Source organism: Heptranchias perlo, chromosome 12 (assembly GCF_035084215.1).
Source record: "Heptranchias perlo isolate sHepPer1 chromosome 12, sHepPer1.hap1, whole genome shotgun sequence".
Taxonomy (NCBI): domain Eukaryota; kingdom Metazoa; phylum Chordata; class Chondrichthyes; order Hexanchiformes; family Hexanchidae; genus Heptranchias; species Heptranchias perlo.
The window spans coordinates 37768940-37777834 of NC_090336.1; the positions used below are offsets into that span (position 1 = coordinate 37768940).

Sequence of the window (8895 nt, forward strand, 5' to 3'; positions counted from 1 at the left end):
CTTGTATTCATGGAAAATTATTGCAGATGCGAAAGCCCAGGGAAGTTATCATTAGCAGTTAAGACAATTTGATTTTTATATAAACATTAAAAAGGCAAAGCAGGAAGTTTTCAACTTTTGAGGTAACTTTGCAAGCAAAAATGGTGTATACAATAAATTAACTAATCTCCCGCAACTACAGTCAGCAACGTAAATATAGCCGAGTAGAAAACCAGTAAATGGGAAAAGACTGGGAAGGGAATGACATGGAGCAGGTCTTCATGTTTTGTAATGTATTTGTTTGATTTATGTTTATGTTCAGAACTCAGAAAGTTGACTATCAAGTTTGGAGGGAGGTTCTGAGCAAGTCCAAGTTAAATATGCATATTTAACAAAACCTTTTGGTAAAATTAAGTTATGCTGCAGAGATATTTGCTAAAGAAGGAAATATGCAAATTAGCATTTTTTTCTTACATTTTTCTTCATTGGTTTTTGGTATTAAGAGTCAAACCCTACCAGACGGACAGTAAAGATAAATGCAGGAGATTTATTTTAAAATGTTGACTTAAGTGTTTTCTTCTCATAAGTAGCAATACGTACTACATCTCTAAGAATAGCATCATTATTAAAACACCGATAACATGTTATAGTGGGAGGTTACAGTAAGAAAGCATTTCAGTGTCTAAAATGCATCATTGGTAAAAGGTGGTGTATTGGTTTCCTCCATTCCTACTGGAGCAGGCTGATAGGATCGGTATTTTACCAGGTTCTTTTATGGAGTGCAGGCAGGAAAATTTGCAGGGCTATGGACAAAAAGTGGGGGAGTGGGATTAATTATAATAGTTCTTTCAAAGAGCTGGCACAGGCACGATGGGCCAAATGGTCTCCATCTGTGCTATATGATTCTACTAATACATGCAGGCAGATATAACTGTTCTAAATTCTGCAGATGACAGCCAGTCATTTGTAAAATAAATCACACTGCTTTCTGTAATAGCAGTAACCAGATTTCAAAATAGCTACAAAATGAAAAGTTGGCAAGACTCTACAACAAAGTAGCAAGTATATCTGGACTTGTGTTGGGAGACCTCCTCACCCCTTTAGAAACAAAAAAAATTCCAATTGAGAAACAGATGTAGTTTAACCATAGGGAAAAAAATGACAGCAATATTTTTGGGAGAAATGATGTATCACAGACAGACATGGTTTAATAAAACTACTGTATTGTCAATTCATCTTTAGCTTAGGTGAATGCATTCCATAGACATGTAAGCAGTTTAATGAGAACTATGAAAAGAACTAAGAAGCTTGGCATAATATACACCACCATACAAAAGGAACTAGACAGATACAGCAGGAAGCAATTTTGTTGATAAAAAAACTATATTAAAAAAAATCTTGAAAAGTTTATTGATAATGACTGCAGTGCTATAGGACTGACTTTAAAACAATTGAAATTTTGTTTTGCTTCCAATAAGCAGTGTACTCTGTTGCAAAAGCTAAATCCTAAACAAGACTGTGCCATTTGATCTGCAGATTTTAAACTCTTATAAACTTGGCTAGGTAATGCAAAAGAGGAGATGATGTGCCTAATGTGAGATTAAAGAATTATAGTACTTTGAAATGTCTACTTCACATAAAACAGCTTAACCCTCAACAAGCCCATTAACAGGGAGCCTTAAAAAAGTTTAAAGGTCTGCCTTGTTACACATAGGATGGTGGGGAGAATACATTTAGTCAGCCATCACTACTTGTGTGTTCCTTGCTGCTGAGATAAGTGTTCACAAGTTAAATGAGCAAAGCGAGAAAAAAAATACAAGTAGTACAAATACTGGTAGGATTTTATTACTATTGACAAATAGAGGCATGTTTGTTAAGGTTCAGCCTTATTTATGGGCACCTTCTTGTGCGGAGACAATTAGAAGAGAAGTTCAGATATGGGACGAGATAGGCTATCAGAATTACCAGTTTTGCATTTAAACTGAAATGTAACCGCAGAGGCAAAATAGGCCCTTCTTCAGCATGGAACAAACAAATATTACAAGTTGAAGCGTTGTTATTAATTAGATGTCTTGATGTACGGTGTATCTCTTCCAACAAGAAAAGTCAGAAACAAATAAAATAACTAACTGATGACTCCTTCAACCAGAAGGTACGAGTACACAAAAGCTGTCAAAATTGTTCAGTGCAGCACCATGGACCAGTTTCAATGATTCCACAGAAGGGCACATAATAAGCAAAAGTCACTTTAAAAAGTTAGGCGTGTGCTATTTTTAAAACCACAATTTTGATGAACATATGTCACACACATATGCAAAAGTTACATGTTTAGTCAATCCCTGTGTAAATGAGATATTCACAACACAAATTCTACAAGAAGGCAAGATTAGCATCAATGCCAATTTCCACAGCAGTTACCAGGTACCAATAAGCCACTGTTGTAAATTATGGAAGTTTCACATTATTTGGGAGTCTGAAATGTTTCAATCAATGGTATCAACTTGCTTGACAGGATATTACAACACTAGGAATTCCTGCAATGGCAACATTAACTCACAAAAGGAAGTGGCTTCCAATATAACAGATTGAACATGATACACAATTATTTATGATGTCACCAGACCTTTAAATGCAGAACAGGTATTTTAACCTCAACAAGTCAACACTGCGTGCCATTTAAAACCACACTCTGATGCACAGTCCAATGTGGTACTGAGGCATACATATCAGGAAAGTCTCATGTTCAAATCCTGGTCTATTAGCCTGTTTGTGGTAGGAGTATTCCAATTGGTCTCAGCACCCCTGAGCTAAGGAAAGAAAAAAGAAAGCAGGGGTCCCACTCCTGATTACCATCTAGGGAACCCTGCCGGAAAGCACATTTATATGTACATCAGGGTGGGACTCAGCTATGATACCCTCTGTGGTTCAAAAGTCTAACACTAACTGTCCAGCTCACACATGTAGAATAATCATTTGGACAATATACCAAAGGGCTGCCGCCATGGTGGCACCGTACTCCAACATAAGCCTGTGAGAGTGCTTTCTTTTCACTGTTGAGGTCGACTCCACTTTTCAATGCTTGTTATGTGTTTTTCCCTTTTGTACAATGTAATCTACTGGGTTTTTGCAAGCACTTGCTATTTTGATCATTTTATCTGTTCTGTCTCATGTTTAATTTTGATATTGCTGAATTAAATTGCGTTATTAAGGTTAACTAACCTATTAAATTGTGAAAACCAGACTTTTATTGCAGCCACGGTGAAATTCTGGTATTGTAAATTACGAGAGTGTCTCTAATTCCGTACATGAGATTATCACCAATGAAAATTGGCATTCTGAATTTCTTAATTGCTTAATGATTAAAAGTAAAAAAGGAGTGAATGTCGGGTGAATTTATACGTTTGGAGTTGTGTTGAGAATCAGTGAGCGTGAATTGATGTGTTAAAATTTTGGGACATTTGCGGTGATTCTATTGTTTAATCATCTCGGTTGTACTGGAATGTGATAGCTGTTAGCAAATTAACAGCACCCTTTTAATTGTGATTGGTCAGAAAATAAAAGTGACTAGGAAAAGAAAATGGTTAAAGGATCTCCATCTCTATGACAACAATCTAGAGATGTCTTTAGTTGGACTAACTATTTAACAGTCAACAAAATTTTGGACACCTCTTAAATAAATGGCAATGGCTTTTACAACAATTGAGAGTTTTCTCTGAAACATCTGTAAATAAAATGGCCAGGCACAACCTACTCTTTTTAAAATGAATCAACAAACTGAAATGCTCTCTTCCTGACAAGAATGTGCTTAAAATTAATAGTGATGTTAATAATAATTCCTGATTGTTTTGACAGATTTTATTATCCAGAATTTAATTATATGCAAGTTATCGCTGTTTTAACATGCAAAGACTTTTGGAAAAAAAAATCAATTTGAACTTCTTCAAAGCACTTAATTTTAATTGGATTACAGCTAAAAACTGCTATTGCTTTGTACTGTTTAATTTAAAGACGCATGGTCTTGTTTTAAATCAATTTGAAAGTTTACAAAGCACTGTTTTCCTAATTTGTTTTGCAAGTCTGAGCCCTGCTATTGTGATTGATTCCTCCCCCACACCCTAAGGTTTTGACCCTTACTTCTGCATTGCTTAAGTTAATTACCTTTGAAACTTTCAGCATTTCAATCTGCTGAGTCACAGCTTTTCACTGGAAAGAGCAGTCACTGTACAAACAATTTCACCATCTCTTAATAAAAGCAATGAGTTCCAAAAGTGAGCGATAGAAAAATACCTTGGGAGATAGGACAGAGAAGCTAGGCAGTCTTTCCCATGTTTTTCTGGGTTTGTTTCGGTTCAAGGGATTATTCTTTAAAATAGATCATTTAGAGCTATTGTCACAGTGCTTTAGTCAAGCGTATAACATTTTTTTTTAAGTTTCTTAAATTAAGTGGATATTTCCCCACGGTGACAAAAGGAAATCATGAATTGACAAATTAACCCCTTGGGCTCTCAGAGTCACAATGGATTTCTGTTTTTCTTTAAAACAGGGGACCATGGTTTTCGGGACTGCAAAAAAGTGTTGGTGCAAGAAGCAATCCAATGGCGTTAAGAATTTAAGACATCGGCAGATACCAAATGTCACAGCATGGTGATGATTTGGACTAAGACTTTGCCTCTCAAAGGCGTGGCTTTAACCTATTCAGGGAGGAAATATGTAGATACATCCAAAAGTAATTACAAACACTTGTGTCTCTACCGTAAAACCATCAAGCCTGGGCTTAATTTGTTTGTGAAATTGAAACTGATCAGATAAATTGATATGAGTTGCTGTTCAAGTACTTGAGAAGGGCAAATTTACCTGAAGTTTAAGGGGATAGTCAAATTTCAAGTTTAAGTGGTTCATGCCCAATTGACAAGTCCTGTCAGTCCAACAATACTGCTCTCTGGCATTAGGGTAATTTTGAAATGATAAAATGGACTCAAGCACAATATAGCGGGATATTTTGGGAAATATAAAGCGGTCCAAGAGGAGATTAAGTAAAATAGACAAAAAAAAAATGTATTGAGAGATTGGACCAAACTGTAAATATTGTATTGGACAGTAAAGTTCCTCCAGGGCTCACGAATGAGATGAAATGATTAACTGATAGCTTTCTCTTAGAGATGTTTGTGTCCTTGCCTACACTTAATGAGAAAACTGCATAGCTTGGCCACTACCCAAGACATAAAGACCACGCAGGGGGAGATGAAATGGTTAATGTGGCTTAAGAGAGTGAGAAAACCTTTTAGCCAAGGCACTGACACATGCTCCATAGAGAAACCGACTAATTAATGAAACAATCAGGATAGAGTTAAACACACTGGTAACCAGCACAGGGATTAAAGTTAAAGTAAAAAGGGACATAGAAATTTGGATTTCCAAATTCAGGGTTGGGTTCCTTTGAATTATCAATGAAATTGGGACTGAGGCGAGGTGGCCACCCTGCCCAATCCTAAACCCAGGACCCGGAAACAGTCTGCTGAGTTTTGAAACTTGTGAATAGTTGTATAATGACAAGATATGAAATTTTTCCTGTAATTCTTCATCTTTCAAAGATACATTTACCCAATGGTCTGTGTAATGAAACATGAGTGTTTTTACCAACAGATTGTGTCCGTAATGAGCAAACAGTTTTTAGAAGGGAACTCTGGGAATGATAACCAAAGAAAACCTAACGAATAAAGTCTTAAAAGGGGAATGCCCAGAAACACAGCCAACTGATGGATTAGTCATCATATGGACCCGGCATGGAGTTCATATTGACGTCCGTTATGAATTGTTACCAGTACTGATATCCCAATCAGAGATAACCTTTTCACCAGGGCTATGCCACCTGGCCCACATTACATTATATAGTCCAATGCTGCAGGAAATAGTATATGACATCCACCAACGCAATGCAGGTTGGAATTTAGACGAAGCATTGCTCCCATAGCCTCACAAGCTTGGCCATAAAATACAGAAAATGGATGTAGCCGAGTGGATAGGTATCAGGGCCACTGCAGGCACTTCAGCATGGAATAGATTAAATATTGAATCAATGTAGGAACATGACAAATCGATACGGGAACAACTGAAGGGCATTTTAAAAGGCATGAATGAAGGGGAACAGAGATCCGAAATACGAAACCCAACAGAACACCGTATCAATGACCGAAATAACGACAGGCATAAAACAAATAATAGCAGGAGTAAATGACTTAAATCGATGGAAGTAATTGGAAGTATAAGGACCCGAATGTATCCAAAGCCATCACATGTAGCACGAATGGGGGTTTTGTACTGAATCAGATATAAGGATTGAACGATATAGAGAATAACAAGATCCCAAAATGGGTTACTGATAAACATTTACGGGAATGGTATAAAGCAGACCAGGACCAACATAAGGCTAGAAGAAATGGTATGTTATATCTGGTTTGGAAACAGTGTATAATAACACTACGGGAAATATGGTTCTCCCACTGTTGAGCATTACCTCAAAGATGGGACAAGCCTAGAGAGGTATTTAGTGTACAGGTCAGTGGGTACGCTTGAGGGAGATATCTTTAAAGAACTCACCACCTTTCCCAAACATCTGGTAAAAGGACATTAAGGAGAATGGAACGGGGTGGGCCTGCCTTGTTGTAGATTGATGTTGGGGACCTGGATTTGTCGATGTGACATACTCCAGCAGAATATGTCTACCTGTGGGTTCACCTTGGGGGATGAGGACCCTGAATGCCTGGTGAGTGTTATCAACAGGTGGGTTAGTACCCACATAGCTTATCAAACCAGAGGTCGGTACAGTATAAACACCAATGATGTCACCTCCATCTGCCTGATCACAAACTCCCCCATCTTCCTCACCCCTACAGAAATTACAGAGGTTGGGGAACGTACATTGTGTGGTCGCATTGGCATGAGGGTAACGGAGATTCACATTAATCTCACACTGCTAGAGGCGGCATTGCAAGCTGTAGTACCCTTTGGTCACTCTATTCCTCCGCTGTCAATAAGTCTTAAGTGCATACTGGCACGGTCACACACCTCACTTCAACTAGTGAAGATGAAACAAGCTAATGTGCTTATAGAACAAAAAGATACAAAAGCTAGGGGGCCATGAATGCTGGGAAGCAGTATATAATGTGGGACAATACCCATGGATAAGAATGTTGAGTATGGCTTTAATATGTCCACAATGTATCCTTGTGTTTGTTATGATCATCTGTAATGAGACGCCTAATTCCAAAACACGGCAAGGAAATATTCTTTTTGCGTAAGTCACAACAAACCCATTATAAGCGGGAACATGAGCCAAGGCTAAAAAGCCTAACAACCAAGGACAATGCTCAAGGTATATGAAGTGAATCAGTCAGAAGATCTGACAGTCACTTGAGGAGGGACTGAAGTAAAGGGTTAACTTTGCCCCTTTGGACATTATAAGCTTAAAACTGCTAAGGCAACAATGTGCAGAAACTTCGAGAAGCTTCAGTTTTCAACAACAACTGATAAGTACAAAAGCAACAATGTGCAGAAACTTCATCCAGGCCTTTTGTTCTCAAAACAACTGACTTGGAAAAACAGTGCTGAGAGTGTTATAAATCCTTGGGAAAGACAACTAAAACTATTGCAACTGGGTTCACATGGACAAGAAGCTTCAGCAGGTCTCACACGGTGGAAAGGTTGCACCTGGGTTCACACGGTTTTGAGTGGCTTTTAGAAGCTTCGCCTACAGGAAGGATGTTTGAGAAGAAGAACCACAAGAGCTATCTATGAGAGAGCTGATCACTAACTGCCTTGATGCTGAAATGCTTGGTTTTTAAGGTTGTATGTATTGCTTGATGCTTATATGAATTGTTTAAATTATATAATCACATTGATTAAAAAACCTACCGCATGAGTGTGACTTTCTTTGACTGACTATTGTCCAGGTTCACATATCATTGGAACATCTGTATCCTTACAGTTAGCAGCTTCTAGAAAGAAAGGAGAACACTGAAAAAAAGACACACACTCCAGGGAGCATAACATTTGTGAAATAAATTATGTAACCCATAGTTCCCCCTCCAGTACCTTTAAGAATTCACAAATCTCAAAATCAATGTAATTTATAAAGAATTATCAACATTGAGTCAGAATTCCCATAACTCTTTATGCCAAACTATATAAATAGGCAAAAAAGTGGACACAAGTCAGCTAGGCCGATAACCAGTACAGTTAACTATGGAGTATGGGTACTGATCCAAATTGACCACTGAATATATCTCAACACCAACTGAACACCGTATTCCCGCATACAGGAAAAATCTCCCGCAGGCGGCTTTTATTTCTGTCATGTGGTAGGTCATTTTTTTTATTGGGAAGTTCTGACTTTTGTCAGATGATGACCTGCTGTCCAGCAGTTCTGTAGTCTGAATTAGTAGGATTCTGCAACCACAAAAATCAATGTAACTCATTAGACACCATGGACCTCAAGATCTAATGGAGCGCAGTAGCATGTCACAGCAATTTGAAACAAACTTTTTTTCATACTCGTTGATGGGAGGTGGGTGTCGCGAGCAAGGCCAGCATTTATTACCCGTCCCTAATTGCCCTTGAGAAAGTGATGATGAGCCGCCTTCTTGAACCACTGCAGTCCGTGTGGTGAAGGTTCTCCCATAGTACTGTTAGCTAGGGAGTTACGGGGTTTTGACCCAGCGACGATGAAGGAACGGAGATATATTTCCAAGTCGGGATGTTGTGTGACTTGGAGGGGAGCGTGCAGGTGGTGTTGTTTCCATGTGCCTGCTGTCCACGTCCTTCTAGGTGGTAGAGGTCGCGGGTTTGGGAGGTGCTGTCGAAGAAGCCTTGGCGAGTTGCTGCAGTGCATCCTGTGGATGGTACACACTGCAGCCACAG

The 8895-nt window shown here is 38.5% G+C and overlaps 1 protein-coding gene across 5 annotated transcripts in view; it reads right to left on the reverse strand.

Moving 5' to 3' along the window:
* Positions 1–8895, reverse strand: part of LOC137327969 (uncharacterized protein C11orf24 homolog) — a 72428-nt gene that overhangs the window by 61209 nt on the left and 2324 nt on the right. For 4 of the 5 annotated variants that reach the window (XM_067993983.1, XM_067993986.1, XM_067993982.1 and 1 more), the window contains exon 2: positions 7891–7973. The gene's annotated coding sequence lies outside the window, so the exon portion shown is untranslated. The remainder of the gene's footprint in view (positions 1–7890; positions 7974–8895) is intronic. The other variant, XM_067993984.1, reaches the window with a different exon arrangement.